The sequence below is a fragment of the Agelaius phoeniceus genome, chromosome 4, assembly GCF_051311805.1.
Source record: "Agelaius phoeniceus isolate bAgePho1 chromosome 4, bAgePho1.hap1, whole genome shotgun sequence".
NCBI lineage: Eukaryota > Metazoa > Chordata > Aves > Passeriformes > Icteridae > Agelaius > Agelaius phoeniceus.
The window spans coordinates 2,754,202-2,770,933 of NC_135268.1; the positions used below are offsets into that span (position 1 = coordinate 2,754,202).

General features: G+C 40.0%; 1 protein-coding gene across 2 annotated transcripts in view; it reads left to right on the forward strand.

Moving 5' to 3' along the window:
• The first annotated feature begins 9,990 nt into the window (after positions 1-9,990).
• USP53 (ubiquitin specific peptidase 53) overlaps positions 9,991-16,732 on the forward strand; it is a 28,812-nt gene continuing 22,070 nt past the window's right edge. Inside the window, exon 1 of one of the 2 annotated variants that reach the window (XM_054633165.2) lies at positions 9,991-10,110. The gene's annotated coding sequence lies outside the window, so the exon portion shown is untranslated. Of the gene's footprint in view, positions 10,111-10,227; positions 10,508-16,732 lie in introns of those variants that run through there. The other variant, XM_077176721.1, reaches the window with a different exon arrangement.

Sequence of the window (16,732 nt, forward strand, 5' to 3'; positions counted from 1 at the left end):
TACAAATGACAATTGTGGAAATAAATTATTATTCTATTGTCTCAAAGTATGTTTAAATTAATTTAATCCACATTGTCTCAATCAGAAGCAGGAAAAACACACTGGAGACAGAATTCTACTCCCAATGAAATCAAACAAAGCTCTTGGCACTGTCCTCTGTGCAGACAGAACTTCTACATGGTATTTATTTCATCTCAAACATGTACTTGCAATTAGAATTTATACTATGTGTTCAGCATCAGAATGGATGTTTTGGATCACAGAGCTGGGCCTAACTATGTAGGTAGTTTGTTTTGCATTTTATACATATGGTGAAGTGCTAACAACCCCAATCACGCCATTAGAAATACTCTGGGAAATGGCTTGGAAATGCAGGGGAAAATGAGCCCCTATCTAATTAGATCTCTTTAAAATTATTTTCAGACCAGACATGAATAATCTGCACTCTACCTCAGCTCTTAGATGGCCTTGCTAACCAGCACAAAATATTCTGGGCAGCAGCTAAACCAAGAGGATAAAACAGCCTTCCTGAAATACATTGCGACTGTGAAGCATAAACCCCCATATATGTTAGATTTGTATTTTTCATTGGGAGGCCCATAAATTATAGGCAGACTAGACAGAAACACCAGAAGATCCCTATAAGGCTGACAAGTCACGTAGCACTGGCTCCTTCATTATTCCCAGAGGCTACACACTGTTCAAAACCAAATAAAAAGTGATCTAAATGATTTATAAATAGTGTGTGTGCCACAGAGCTGTTATGTAACTGGGTGTTAGAATATAGATTATAAAAAAGTTATGAAATGCTGTCAGAATACTGATACAGTTTAAGAAACAAAAAATTGCATATAAATTACTCTTACTAAAAGGAAATAAAGAAGGCACCGAAAGGGTGAAATCCTTTCAAGGAAATAACGTATTATTTGAAACAGCCTGCTGACTAAGTGTTCAGAGCTCTAACCCTTCTCCCCAAAAAAAAAAAACTTCATCATGGTTTAAGAGTACAATAGAGGAGACTCAGAAGAACAAAAAGACAAATAAAACTTTACTGCAAGGACACAGTAATTAAACTATCTCAACACAAATAAAGGAAGTTATGACAGAGGTCTAAACAAACGGTATGGAAAAGATGATGAGGGATGAGGGAACAATAACACAGGAACAAACTGACTCTTAATAAAATGGTAAGGAACCAGCTTGAAAATTAACGGAATAAATATTTTTTCAAGAAATGCCTGGTTGTGGAACCTGGTGCTATAAGATTCTATGGGTCAAAAACTATTAATAACTTCAAAATAGGATAAACAACTTCGTAGTGGTAACCATGCCTATTATAGATAATGGCTACTATGGGATCTGCACCTGGAACATAGGAAGTGTGTTAGAAAGATCACCCCATATTTACCCCATTTCTTTCTATAAATATCATCTACTGGGCACTGTTAAAGATCTGGGAAAGAGGGATTTGTCAGTCCTATGAAATACTTTCTATCTCCCCAAAAACATGTATTAAAATACCTTGTCAATTCTAGCACGTGCCGTTAGTACTGATGTTCATTAATTTACATCACAATATCCACTAGGAGAGCAGTGAAAGCAAAGTCAATTCCCACATTGTGGGAAATGGGGACAGTTAAATGTAAGCTGGGACCAGAGAGAGCCAGGCCTAACTTAAACCTTCCACACAGCATATGGGCACTGCAGGGAACACAAAAGCCTGACCTCAGCTACCCCTTTGGCAAAAGTCCTGATCCTATACAGAGAGCTCAGGTTAAGACACAACACACAAAACTTATTCCTCAGTTTTCCCTTTAATAAAATAGAAATACTAATGCAGGCTGTGTAAACCTTTCTTTTTATTATTGTACGTTTGGGGGTTGGGGTTTTGGTTTTTTGTTTGCTTTTTCTTTTTTTCTGTTTTGTTTTATGTTTGTTTGTTTTGTTTTGTTCTTGTTTTGGTTTGCTTTGCCTTTTTTTTCTGCATTTTGTTTTTTTCTCATGTTGAAGAATGAATTTCATGGTAAAAATAAAGAAAGTAAAAAATAGCCTTACATGAGTACATACATAATATTCCTGGCTAGGGTGTAAAATCAATGCAAGAAACATTACAAGTAGAATAACATTCTACTTCATTTGACTTGAAGTACTGGATTTCATTCTACAATGGGCCGGCTCTAACTAATAAAAGTATCAACAAATCAGTATTCGAGGTTTTTAAAATAAAGATGTAAGTTTAGCTATTAAAAAGTCCAAATAACTTCTCTTACTGTTATTTTTGGACAAAACTTTAAACTAAATTCAGGATGAATTCACAACCCTTTTGTTTTCAGATGGAAATTGGATTTCCTGAGAACAGACTATTCATCTAAAATACCTGGCCCAGAATTTGCAATACTTCCCTACTGCACAAAGACACTGTGAGACAAAGTTAAATAACATTTGCAAGAGGCAGAGGATTTATAAATCACTGTAAGAGTGAAAATAAGCCCTGGTATTTTGAGCCAACTATTCTTTCAAAAGCAAATGGAGATTAAAATATTCGATGGTGTTTGTACAAAGAACAGCTTGAACTTTGCCAGTTCGGAGCTGGCTGTACTCATTAGCACAGGAAAGCCCTCAGGCTGCTTTGCATGGAAGGTATGACTTAGAACTGGATTTCTCTAGAATTCTGAAGGACATATGGACAGTCATCTTCCAAAACAAAAAAGTTAAAAATTTCAAATCTTAAGGAGATCCTGGGTCCCAGGAGGCTGACCATACCCAGTCCCCACAGGGGGAAGGCTGGCAGCCATGCAGAAATCCAGAGTGTATCATTGCACTTCCTTTTCCTTTGAGAAGATTCTCTGCAGAGCCAAGTTAATCTAGGCCAATAGTAACTTGAAACAGGACTTAGTGTGGTCATTACCCTCCAGATTACTGAAAGATGACTATGCAAGATAACTACAAATGATTATAAACAAACATGTGAGGCATGACAGGCTCTTCCTAGACTAGCCTACTGTACGTCAAGGAGCCAAGTAAGGCTTAATTCCAGCACTATGTCATTCCTCAAGTCCTTAATGAGAACATTTTGACTACTTGCTGGCAAAGGTAAAAACAGGAACATGCTGTACAAAAAGGAAGGAAAAGAGCAAGCTGAACTAAAATGGAAGTGTCTATTTCCTATCCGGGTTTTGCAGTGATGCAAATCCATTTCATTAATGTCTTGATGCTGAAAAGGAAGCAATACTACACACAGCTCAAAATGAAAAGTCTCCTTATATTTAGTGATGTCACTTTATCTCAGATGTGGCTTATAAAATAGGCAGAAAGAAAGGAAAATGTGGAAATGGAAAGCATCAGTGGGAAGCAGTAAAGCAAGCTGCAGCTCTAGAGTTCTGTGAGATGAAGACAGTGCTATTCTAGAATGTGTTCCTTGCACAAGACATGTTCTTTTAGCAATGTTCAGACACCTCGATAGTTAAAGTCTTCCTTTAATTTTCAATCTAAATTTGGTCATATCCATCTTAATTTCTTATTACAACTTTTTTTTTTTTTATTATTAATACTTGCTTCCTATCTTGTCACATTTTCTTCAACTGGTTCATTGAAAGACTGTAAGGTCTTTTATGTTTCAGTTGTCCGGGCTAAAAAATTCAAGTCCTTTTAGTCTCTTTTTCACTCTTCTCATTTGGTAGGGATTTAAAACATATTTTTACAACTCTTTTAAGTTCAATTTTTTGCATGTGGATTCCAGATCTGTTCTGATTTAAGGTGTCACCAACCACATGTACAACCCACGGCATTAATACCGTTTTATCTGTACAAGAAGTACAGGGATGAAATTATTTGTGACTGGGTTCACATTTTCCACAGTAGCATCCAATCAGTGACTCACAGCCACTCTGTCTTTGGCTTGCACACTCACTCCTTTAAAATCCTCTCATCTTCCATCCAACAAACTCTGAGCTTTTATCAGGGAGCCTTTCCCATTAGGCTCTAACACACAACCCTGTACTTTATATTGTATCCCATTTTATTTCTCTACTGCTCGAGCTTATCCAAGTAGTTCGGTCTGACACCACACTACAGGGACTGTTTCCCAACTCTGGGGTGTCAACAGAGCTCATCAGCAAGATCCACTTTTTGTGCCAGCATCACAATGAAAAAATTCAACAATATGAGTTTCAATATCAATTTTCAGACAGAGCTCCAACAACTTCCCCTGTCATTAAGTGTAACATTGCCACCTTTTCCTCTGGGCAATTTCTTTGCCCATTTGACACTTACCTTAAGAATTCCCCTTTTCTTCAGTGTAATAAGTTTGTTTATCTAGAAAAGCAGTTACTGTATCACAGAAAGAAAGCAGGCAAGTCTGGCATGGTCTATCTATGGCAAAAAAAAAAGTTTTATCCTATTTACTTCCACATTTTTTCTCTAACAAGTCACCATCATCTTTAAACACTATGTTTTAACCCTGTTACATTTTACTTGGGTATAGACTGATGTGCACGAGGAAGGGACTCAACTCATGTATTTCAAATGAAATCATGCTCAGTTTCTCACCCAGGACAAAATACAAAATATTTTTTGCATTCTATTATCTGAAATATTCACTGTATTTTTTTTTAATGAGACAGAAAATATATTATGCAATGTCAGCCACTATGTTACTTCTGATTTTATACTCACTAAATTCTTCCCTTTTGTTTTCCTTTTACTTCATGTTGGATTTCACCCTGAAAGTTTAATTCAAGCACAGGAGTTGTCTGTATGAATCAGAGCTCTCTTTCTTTTCTTTTGCTGTCGCAGACATCCATTCTTATTGGTTTACATGCTAGGAGGAAGCAATAAATGAGACCTGGAAACTTGCAAGGATTGTTGAAGACTGAAGATTGTTGATGCAACACAAAGATCATCATAAAAACTTTATTTTTTCAGGAGCATCCAGATGAGGACACAATTTTTTAACAGTTTTCAGATATGCACAGCATGCACAGAATTTTCTTATACTTTGACTGTTTCAGCAACTAACTTTAAAAACTGAAATCCTTTCCTATTTTAGACTATTCTATTACATTGTTGTTCCACAGAAGTAGATTATTGGACTGGAAACTGGATTATCCAAGAGGAAAAATATTCAGTTGCAAGACTTATGCAATCCCCACCCTTTTCCTTGTTCCTAAAGAATGAAAAAAAATCAAGAACACAGAGACCTTGTTCCAAGCCCATTATCATCAAAAAGTCTGGAGAAGAATGCAAACCAATGTTTCTTTTTCTAAGGGTGAAATCCTAGATGACTTCAATGAAATTGCTTTTGCCACCCCACTGAACATTGTAGCCCTTAAAAGCTACCAGGAAAAATTGTATAGTCAGGCTAGTGTACAATGAATAAGAGGAAAATATCTTGTGTTTATTTCTGCACCTAAAGGAAGATAAGTTTAAAAAGAGGTGAAAAAAGGTGGCTGTGCTCTATGAAAGTGTCCACAGATAAGTGAGAGAAGGAGGAAAAAAAAGATCAAACTTGACCAGAAATGCTAGGCAGTGTTTTTAACCTAGCTAAAATAAACCACCACTTAACACTCTCATTGCTTCTGAAGCCTCACTTGGAGCTTTTAAGATGAAAAAAGCCAGTGATGTGTTTTGGGTTTGTTTTTTTTTTTTTTTTTTCAGACAGGATCCATTTTCTCCTCCTTTCATTCATGCCTTGTAATGTCCTCAATTTACATGTATAAATTTTAGGCTCTATGCAGGATGTGGGAATGAGATCAATTGGATGAGTAAGCTTCATGTGACTGCTTGCTACAGACTATATGAGGAAAACACTGCTGGAGTGTGTTTAAAAGAAAGGTTGTGGGAATAAGGTGCTCATGGCAGGGGAGATTTGAGCACTGGAACGGAGTTAGGTGAAGTTCCCCACAAGAAAACACACCCTCATGTAGCTTTCTGCAAGCTGAAGATACATTTCTCATTTGTTCTGCCCTTGCTTTGGATCATTTTGTGGCAATACAGCTGAGCATACAGCCTAGAGAACTTGGGCTAAAGGGCTTCCCTTCAGAAGCCATAGCAAATGCATATGATTGCTATTTGATGTCACAAATAATAAAAATCCTATTTACCTTTCCTCTGGTTCTTCTCCACCTTTATGGCACTCCATCCTACCAGGGTGTTTTCCTTAACTCCTGCAGAATTATGCAGAGCACTGAGCCAATCACTCAATGAAAAAGCACTGCTCCTGAAGACAAGCAAACTGCAAGAACATCTTGGAACTGGAAAGATTTTTTTCTCCTCTTCAGGCAGAACTGTTTAAACATAGGATCTGACAATACCCCAAAGGCTTAGAGAATGTGCACATATTCTGAAGTAACCCTTACCTTCCTTCATGAAACTCTATCCTGCTCCAGCCTATGCAGAATAGGGCCCAGTGCCCCTGGCGTCTTTCAAACTACATTTTCTTCTAGAATTATTCTCTTTATCCTTTTTCTCCTGAGAAGGGTTGCACAGCCACAAACACTCTCTTCAGAGCTCAGTAATTACTTCACAACAACACAACAGCAGCTCCCATCCACTGGAATTAAACATGATTTCAATTAAAATGGCATTATCTCATAAGTGTCTTAAAGTCAGTGCTAAATGGTCCTTAATCACATAAAAATTGTTCATGATAGGCCAGTAAAACACACTGGACCATAACAGGCAGGAGAGTGTAGTGCTGAATTAATTGAAGTGAAAACACTTAAAGAGAAAGATGCAACAATAAAGCACACCTTAAATTCTGTACTGGAATTTTCTTCCTCAGACCTTACACATAATTTGAAAATTTACTTTTTGCAAAATACTCCAGTAAGTGAAGACACAGTTCCTTTTAAGTACACAAAGTTGATTTCACATGATGAACAGCTCATGAAGAAGGAGAAAGATCCATGCAGAAGACAAGAGCAACAATGAAAAAAATCAATGACTCAAAGCATTGCTTAACCATTTTTCAAAAAACTCCACAAACCTTAGTTTTCTACCCTTCCAAGAAGAATTAAAGCAGGCATAATTTTTTCTGACCCATTTGAACAGGAAGAGGATAGCAGTTGATTGAAAAGGTTGTTGTAAACATATTCCAAGCATTAGTAAGAACTATGAAAGAAATTAGAGAACAGGTGTTTCAGTACAGCTACAGGTATGAAAATGTTCATAAAAAATGCGCATAAAAAAAGACAAAATATAATTATTTCAGAGGAAGAAGTCAGCATATATTTACAGAAAAGCCACTGGCAACAAGATTAGAGATTACCCTAGGCAGGAAAATGGTAACACCAAAATAAACCCTTGTGTGCATCTGTAAAACACAGATCTGTAGCTCAGTCAGTGATGGAAATGATGTGTGACTCCTGCAACATTGAGGAAAAATATTTAATGCAATTACCTTTGAACATTTGGATGTCTCCTAACTATGTTAAAACTTTTCTTTTGGCATGTAGCTATCCACAAATGTGTTTAACCCTGGAATGGACATGTGCAAACCCCCAGTGCCCTGGATGTGCTCAAGGATCTGGATAAGTTTCACCTCCTTGCCCTCCCAGCTTGGTCTTTTGTGCCACACCCTGAACACTCCTGCTTCAACCCCTCTCCTGCAAATTTAGCACCTCTCCAGCTCTCCATCAACTCTCCCGTGTAACAATCTATTCACTAATAATGCCAAAGTACACTCATAAACCCACAGAAACATTCTTCTGCATCATGCCCAGCACATATCCTGCACTGCCACAAAAGGCAGCAGGAAATCATTTGCCCTGGTAGCATTGTTTTGTACCATTTATTCTAATTTTAAAATTCTTCTGCTACCTCATTTAGGGCTTCCTGTGCTGCACCTGTGTCACCCTCTGCCTGAACTGCTCTCTTAAGATTCAGTGCTAGAGAATCTTAAAATATATTATAATTAAAGCTCACAGACCAAACTTACTCTGAGAGGAAAAAAAAAAGGAACAGAAGAAACCAATATAAATCCTAAGGGACTTCTGAAGATTAGTGGCGAAAAACAAATCCCTGCTGAAGAAAGGGCAGAGGCAAACATGAAAAGCAGAGTTCAGGGAAAGCAAAAATATCAAAATGAGGTCATAATCCCACTTTGGGATACACAGATGCCTTTGCAAAGAAGCAATGCAGGGATCAAGGACTGAACTGACACCACCCAAGACAATAAGCAGAATGCTTTTTATAAATATATAATAACAAGATGCACAAACACAAAATTAGATTTTTAATTGTCATGTTAACACACTGACTTTCAACAGGTTTTTACCCTTAAATTTCCAGTGAGTATCTCTCAACAAACAGTTAAGAAAGAGCTATGCAAAAAAGTAGAGCCAGGATACTGTATAATTCTTAGAACAATGGATCAGATATTCAATTCCCTTTAAAAAAATCACAAATTCTAAGAAATTTTAAGAAAACAAGAGACAAAAAAATATAGTATCTGTCAAAAACTAAAAGGAATCCAGTGAAAACATGTTAATGCCTCAAGAAGAAACATTTTATACAAATCCTGCAGTAAGTAATTCCAGTTTGTGAACATGACTCTACAGATCACTGAAAAATGTGGCTATCTAGCTGTTGATCTATCTTTATATATAGGTAAAGACAAAAGTCTGGAAAACTTAATAAAAATCTTGCCAAAGAATCACCAAATCAAAAAGCTGTTGGAAAACACTGGAGAGTGAACCTGCTAAAATTGCTTTGCTAGTGGGGTTTTTACATTGGCAGTATAATGGAAGAAACAGTAGCAAAAAGTAATCTGAGGAAAACCTATCTATTAAAAAAAAGGGACACAAGAACAACAAAATGTCGTATTTAAGGCAGTGAGCTAATTTGATGCAGTGCCTTGTATTCCACGCAGTCATTTTGCAATCTGGATGACCTGAAGTAGACGCAGAAAGGAAACTCGACAGGGAATTTATTTTATTTACTATTGCAGGAGATGCTGTTGGAAAACTGAACATGCTCTTAGGCACAGAAGCACTTTTCCATTCCTAGAAGACTATCAGAAAGGCAATTGGAAGACACAAAATACAAGTTGTACCCATCAGCATGTGCCAAAGACTGATGTTGGGTGTGGTAGAACCTAAAATACCAGCACTAACCTAGAAATGAACTGTGTTAGCGAAATCTACATGTTTATCCAGGAAAAAAAAATGATAATAGTGGAATATAAAAGGTACTTCAGCAACTAGAAATATGAGCATTTGTGGATACGGAATTCCTATCTCAAATAACAAAAGGAAACACCACTCCCTGGCTAACATAATAGATTAGATAAAAATCAGAGGGAACACAACTTTGGGGCCATGACTCTGGGGCAGGTGATAGATAAATTAATAATCACATAGGACCTTTGTGGGCCGCATGGAAGCCAAACGCAACTCTGAGGTGGACGTACACTTGTGTGGGCTTTGGCTCACAAGCCACTCTTTGCCAGTGCTATTCCATGGGCATCTCAAGGAAAGCCAACGTGCACGGCCAGATATCCTGGAATGAGAACTGGAAAACAATTGCTGGAAAAAACAAGCGCCGCCGCGCTCATTTTAACGGGTTGTTGACTCCAAACTCGAGCACCTGAGGGGCACCTGAGGGGCACCTGAGGGGCACCCGCTGCGCCCTGTCAACCGAGGGCGCCTGTGCCCTCGAACCGAGACCGGGCGGGGAGGGAGCAGCGGGGCTGTGATCAGCCCCTTACCTGGCTGCGTATCCCCCCCGCACCCTCGGCGAGACGCGGGGACCCGAGCCCCGCTCCCGCCCCATCGCCTCAGGCGCCATCGCCGCCCCTCAGGCGCCCCCCGGCCCCGCGCACCTTCCCGCGCGCGCACCGCGCACGCGCGCCGGCGGAGGGCGCGGCCAAGGCCTCCAATCGCCTCTCCCCGCTCCTTCCCTCCCTGCCCTGGCTCGGGAATATCCGGGACACCGCTCCGGGAGAGCGTCCTGGCTGCCGCCACAGTGCGCAGGCGCGGCGGCGCCGGGCTGGGGAGGGGAGCGCGAAGGAGGAGCGGGAAGCGGGGGAAGTAAAAGTTGCCGCGAGGGCGGGGCCGCGCCCGGAGTCGCCGCCGGGAGGGGGCGGGAGAGGAGCTGCGTGAGGAGCCGCCGGTGAGCCGGGGGTCCGCGGGCACTGAGGCGGGCGTGGGACGGGGGGTAAATTGCAGCGGGCAGGGGTCGGCTTGGGTCGGGGAGCGGGCACGGTTGTGGCCGCGGTCCCGGCGGAGTGCCGGGGGACGGGACAGCCTCCTCCTCCCGGCTGGGGTTAAATCCCTGCCGGGGCTGCGTGGGTGGGGGTCAGCGGCAGCTCCGGGGCCGCGGCCGGCGCTGCCCCCGCCGTTGTGTAAGCGGAGCCGGGGCCGCGGAGCTGGAGCGGGACCCCCGAGCCGAGCGGCGGTGCGGGCGCGGAGCGCGGTTAATGTTCAACGCGGGCGTCGCATGCCCAGCAGCGAGCTCTCCAGGAGTGCTTCCAGAGGCTGTCTGCCTGGAACAGGAAATGCCAGTACAGGTAGTGCTGGAGCTGTTGGAAATTTAATCGGTTTGCAGCGTTTTGGTGGCAGAGTTGCTCGCTGTGTGTTCTCGTACAGATGGAGTTTCGGAGGCATGTGGGTAGATGTATGCGAATATATGCAAATCACATGCTTAGGATCGGGTCTAAGTTTACCTATATCCCTTACTTTGATTTTCAATGCAAATATTTTAAAATCAGCTTTTCGGAGGAACCACGACTTGTTCTTTCAACCTACATTTTTCCCTTCTCAGAATAAGTAGGAGTTTTACATATCTCTGCTTAATGCTTTATTTTGCTCTTGCAACCCCCTACCAAAACCCCCCAACACCTGAAACATTTAAGCTTTCTTAACTTTGAAGCTACTAGGATTATTTTAAGAACAACAACTCATTCGTGCAAACAATATTGTGCCTGATTCATGTGGCCTTCCACCCCAAGGCAATGGAAAATCCCTTCACTCATTTTATGGTTACCTGCTCTTATAGAATGAAAGGGGGTTTTTTGGTGTCAAAATAGTGAGACCTCGTGTTATAATCTGACTGTAAATTAGCCCTGTCAAAGCATAAATAATCCTTTATTCCCCTAACAAATTGTTGCAAAGTAAAAAGTACTTACTGGTTATTTTTTTGAAGTATCAAATTACTTGTGTAACAAGTTATTATTCTTGACCAGTGGGATGTTGACATTAAAAACAGGAAAAATATGCACTTGACTTTCATATCAAGCCTTGATGGTGCAGAATCTGTTTTGGCCATACAGTATGCATGATGTGCCACTGACAAAATTATTTGCATGTGTGACCCAGAAGGTGACAGGGTATTGGCACTGTCCTTGCTTATTCCTTGCCTCTTGATAGAGTAAAACAGTTTAGTTACTGAGGGATGTAGTGATGGGAGCAAAACCCATTCAACAGAGTTCTTCACAAGCTTCATGGTTGGAGCAGAATCAAGTAGGAGTTTGTTGGGGCCAGGTTAAAGGATGTTGGGTTGAGGCTGGATCAGGATTTTAGCTGTGCAGACTGAGTGAAGTGTTCATAGGAAGGTTTGTACAGGATATGTTAATGAAGAAATATATGAGGTGTAGTGATTCAAACTCTTTTTTTGACAAACCTATAAAATATGTGTGGGTTTGAAGATGATGCTGACGTTACCATTCCTTGTAACTCAGTTTTGCATTTTTTCCCTGGTGATGTAAGAAATCAGAAGGCTTTTTTGAGGCAGAGCAGAACTTGGTGTTTTGCGCTTCTGTTAATGATCAAACACCCGCACAGATCAAACAACTGAAAAGCAATTAATCTGAGACAAAAAGGCAAGTGTGAGTATCACTGTAGAGATACATTCTATCTTTCTGAGGCTCAGGAAAGGGTACATTGTAGCCTTTGAATAATCACATGTAAAGCAGTAGGAAGGCAGAGAAACAAAAATCTTCTCCGTGGTGTCTGTGTGATGATTCACTGTAAATGCTGGCCCATGTCATGGGCTGGGAATTTGTGTTCTCCAAGATCTTTACTCAGAGTTCCCATTGCAGCTATTTCTAAAGTCGGTTTCCCCTTGTGACAGATGAGGGAGGCTGAGCTGTGAACCTGTTGTTTTGGTTTTGATGCAAACAGGAAAGTTTTTATTGGAACAGCTTAAAGCAAAAATTGTGCACTTGTACAAAAGCTTTCTGGGATAGCATCTACACTCCTGGTTCTCCATCCTGGAAGGGAACAGAGACGTGTGACATGCAGGAGCAGTGGTTTGGCATAGGAGGGACAGCTAAATAGGCAAGGGCTCCAGAAGAGACAATAGAGATCCTGAAAAAAGAAAAAGTCTGGGTTGGAAATCTACAGGGATTGTTTGGAAGAATTTCTAGAGGAGATACCATCAAATGCTCCTTTGGTGTCTTGGGGCTTGTTGAATCAGAATGTGTCTTTCTTGTTGAGAAAGAATGTGTCAGACCAGTACCAGCCAGTGGTAAAATACTGGTATTGGCCTTTTCTTGTAGTGTTGCTCTTGTTTGTTCTCATGTGTGTTGCAAGTGCGTGCTGTTAATGAAGCTTTTCTCCCTCTCCGATGTTTAAAATAGTGGGAATTTGCATTCCTATAAATGTCTTTCTGTGACAACTTTCAAGGAGGAAGACTGGTGGCTACTAAAAACGTTTACATGTATCTTATGGTGCATGAGATTTGTTGGCAAATATATTTAACATGGGGAATAAAGGTAGAAGGGGACAGGATCTGTGCAGGGGACAAAAAAATTATGATTCAGCCTCATTGAGGTGGGTGTAAGAGATTATTTCTTTCAATTTTTGGTCTTTTTCTGCATTTTTAAAGCAGCTTCACTGTTTGTTTCTTTCTTCAAATGCAGGGAAAAATCATTGCAACCTCCAGCACTGCGACAATACAAATCAGATTTTTGTTCAGTTAACAATATTTGTCAATTTTAAACGACAACCTTTTGAACTGAGGAAAGCACTCAAATTCTTTCAGTGGCAAGTGGTTGAAATTTTGATGAATTTCATTCTGTTAAGAAGGAGAAAATAACCCCAGTCCTAATAATATTGGCTCATTGCAGAGAATGTTAGTGGTTTCCTATCATAGCTTTATTCCCTCATAATATATTTCATCACTCTTCCTTCACAATTTTTGTTGTCTTGTGTCTAAATTCCTAAGTTACATCAGTTTAGGAATTGATTTCCCAGAGTTGTCAGTGTGTTGGGTGGGGTTGCCAGGCTCAGCACGGAGACCTGAACTGCAAGCAGAAGCAAAATGCTGTGTGATTTAAAAACAACCCCAGCACTGGGCATGAGAAAGGTTTGCCATTAGTAATTTGTGCAACACACTGAGAATAGTTCCAAAGTGGAGCTGAGAAGATGTAAAGAACTATTCTTTAGCCAAATTTCAGGGATAGAAGCAGTCAACAACTTTTGAACTTGTTGGCAGGTTTCCACTCAATTTGACAGAAGGGATAGAAGCCTCAAAGATGATTATGTACTTAGAAAGTGCATGAAAAGAGGCAGCTGGCTGGAAGAGAGAGACCTTGTAAGATGATGTGAGGAGCAGAGTTGGCTTATGCCCCAGCTAGGGAGAAAACTGCAAGAACTCAGCCATGAGGCAGAAAATTATCAGGAGCCCAGGCATTGGTAGTTCCAGTGTTCACAGAGCCAACTCTTTATCCCGTCAGTTTTATCTTGATGGATATCAGGGGTGCTTAAACCCAAATGTGCTTGTAGAAAGTGATTCTTTAGGCAAAATATCAGCTGCACTGATTTCTAAGCTTCTTTAGTCACACTGCTTCTTAAACTAAAGAGTCTGTGCCAGACACAGCTACGTGCTGGGGTGTACCAACCAAGCAGGTGATAACGTGCAGTTCTGCTGACAAGTGGGTTTGTTGTTCTGGAAGCTGTAAAGGCAAGTGCCAGAAATTTTTGACAGGCATGTGTTTTGTCCTGTAAGGCTGCACAGCTAAGGGTAGCAAGGTGCTTGATGAAATCATCTGTGACTGAAATTGGGCAAGGTAGAAGGAGTTAGGCTGGTAAATAGACATTGGTTTGAGAACTTATAGCCCTTGTTTAGTATCTTTGGTTGAGAACAATTGTCCACAATCAATTCCTGTAGTCTGAAGGGTAAAAGTATTCCTTTAGTTCTTAGCTGCTAAAAATCTTCTGCAGCATGTCAGTGACGCTGTGTGAAATAACTCTTTTCCTGAAATACTGCACTTACTGTAGACTCAGTATGGTTCAATCACAGAATGTGTGAGTAGAAGGGACCTTAAAGATCATTGTGTTCCAAACCCTCTGCCATGGGCAGGGGCACTTGGCACTAGACCAGGTTGTTCAGAGCACCATCCAACTTGCCCTTGAACACTGCCAGGGATGGGGCAGCCACAGCTGACTGATGGTCTACACTCTGTCACTCACACCTTTGGCAAGACAAGAACTTAAAGATCTGGTAAACCCCAGTGGTTAATGAGTGCTACAGTGCCCTTAGCAGCACTGGCTCACCACAGACAAGGAAGAAGCCTTCAGGTCCTAATTATAGTGCTATTGACTATTGAATTTAGGTTATGGGAGTCTGGTCCAAGTCCCAGTCACCTGAAAGTTAACCCAAACTCATGGGAGGTGAAGCAACCAAAACTGATCAGCAGAATCACTTCTCTGGCTTACAGAGCCATCTGTGATGGGGACAGGCTTGTCAGCAGTGCAATCATATTCTTGTTGGGGTGTTGTTTTTGTTTGGTTTTTGTTTGTTTTTTTTTGTTTGGTTTTTTTTGTTTGTTTTTTTTGGTTGGTGGTTTTTTGTTTGTTTGTTTGTTTGTTTTGTTTGTTTTTTTTTTCCAAATCAAAACTGAGATATTTGTCCAATATAAATTTCAAACCAAGATGCTACTATAGCTTTCTCACCTTATGGAGAGGCAGTGATGACAAATTAATCCCATTGCTCCTGGCACTCTTTGAAGGCTCATCTACAGCGCCTCTCTTAGTAATGAATGAGAAGCCATGCACCTTAGTATTTGATGCAGTGGAACTTCTACATACGAAAACTGCAATTAAGGTGTTCTGCAATTGATTAGATTAAGATTGTGTGATAGATGGAATTATTTGTATTCACAGCTTTGTGGATATGAAATTCAGCAGGAAGCATTTTAATGCAATGGGACAGTAACACAGAGCTAATCCAGAAACACTTTTTTGTTAAATTCTTGCACTGAATCTTTATAGCTTTTCCTGACAGCCAGTTCAACAGCTAAATGCTTGGTGCATGGAGTGTTGGTTGTAGGGCATCCTTGAAATGCAAGAGAAAATTACTTCCTGTAAGTTCTTAGTAAATGAATGCTCCTTGTCATTATCCTAAATTGTTCTGGATGAGCTCGTTTCCAAAACAGATTTTATATTTCTAATAAGATCTGAAGCTGGTAGACATTTCCAGCTACATTTTCTTTTCCTATTCTCTTCCTGGGTTAACTGAAGTGAACATAAAGAAAACAAAATTGTTACATGATGTTCTGTCAAGGTCAGTTTCCAGCTACATTTCAGATTCCTTGCTCAGCGCTGCTACAAATCACACTTCCTATCTCCAGTATTATTAAATCAAATTACTTACGGGTGAGATACAGTAACATCAGTAAACAAACAGAACTCATCTGATTATTCGTGGCGCAAAAGAGACTTTTGGTTAGGTTCCAGTTATTGATTTTATTTTAAAATACAAGCAAGTACCAATGTTTGTCTTGAATAAAGGGGAATGGTTTTAGGGGTGCAAGACTTCGTGTGGGTATTTTTGAAAGCCACATATCCCACCTGTACAGTATTAGAGAGCTGTGGAGTGGTTTTTTGTCAATGTGGTGTTGCTTGTTCTGAGCTGAGCTAAGTTCTCTTCCAGTTATACAGTATTCCAACTACACAATTAATTTTTGTTTTTTAGTACTCCTCATTAATCTTGCTAAGCTTACACAGTGGAAAAAACTGTAGTGAGAAGCTGCAGGTTTTGAAGCATACTGATGTGTCTTTAGTATCTCACATGCTTGTGAAATCTAAGGTGAATATCTCTGTTGAAATGTGAGGCCCAAATTTCACCCTTTTTTTTTCTTCTTCTTTCTTTTCCACGCATGCAACCCCAGTTGTGTTGGTTTATTTAAATTTATTCTGTTCTGTTCCTCCAAATGTTTGTGTGGGTGGTGTAGTAATGCCAAACAGACAGAATAATCCATTGTTGTGAGAGGATCACGGCTTGGGCTTTACAAGCGGTTGTGGGCATGTTCTGGAAGTGGACTCATTTAACCTTCAGCACGCTCCTTCAAGAGCTGGAGAAACAACCCTTATTGTTGGAACTGGAAAATCTTGGAATTGGGGCAGTGACCAGAATGTTCTTGCCTTACTGTTAGCACTGTTTTTCTGGTTGCTTTGAGAATGCAGCCAGGTTAATGACACATTTATGTAGTGTTTAGTAGGCAGAAGAAACTTCTGAAAGCTGAGTACTAGCTGACAATCCATCCATAAAATCAAAATCAAAACCAGCTTAGCTTTTGGAGTGTTGAATAAAATGACTTTCTTCTTGGTAATGTTTCTATTAGACTTGGAGTTTCAAAGATTGAATAACTCATCAATTATATATTATATATATATTATATATATATAAATAAATATATATTTTATATATATTATGAATATATTATATATTATTTTATATATTAATATATTTATATAATATATATTATATATAGTTATATATAATATTTATT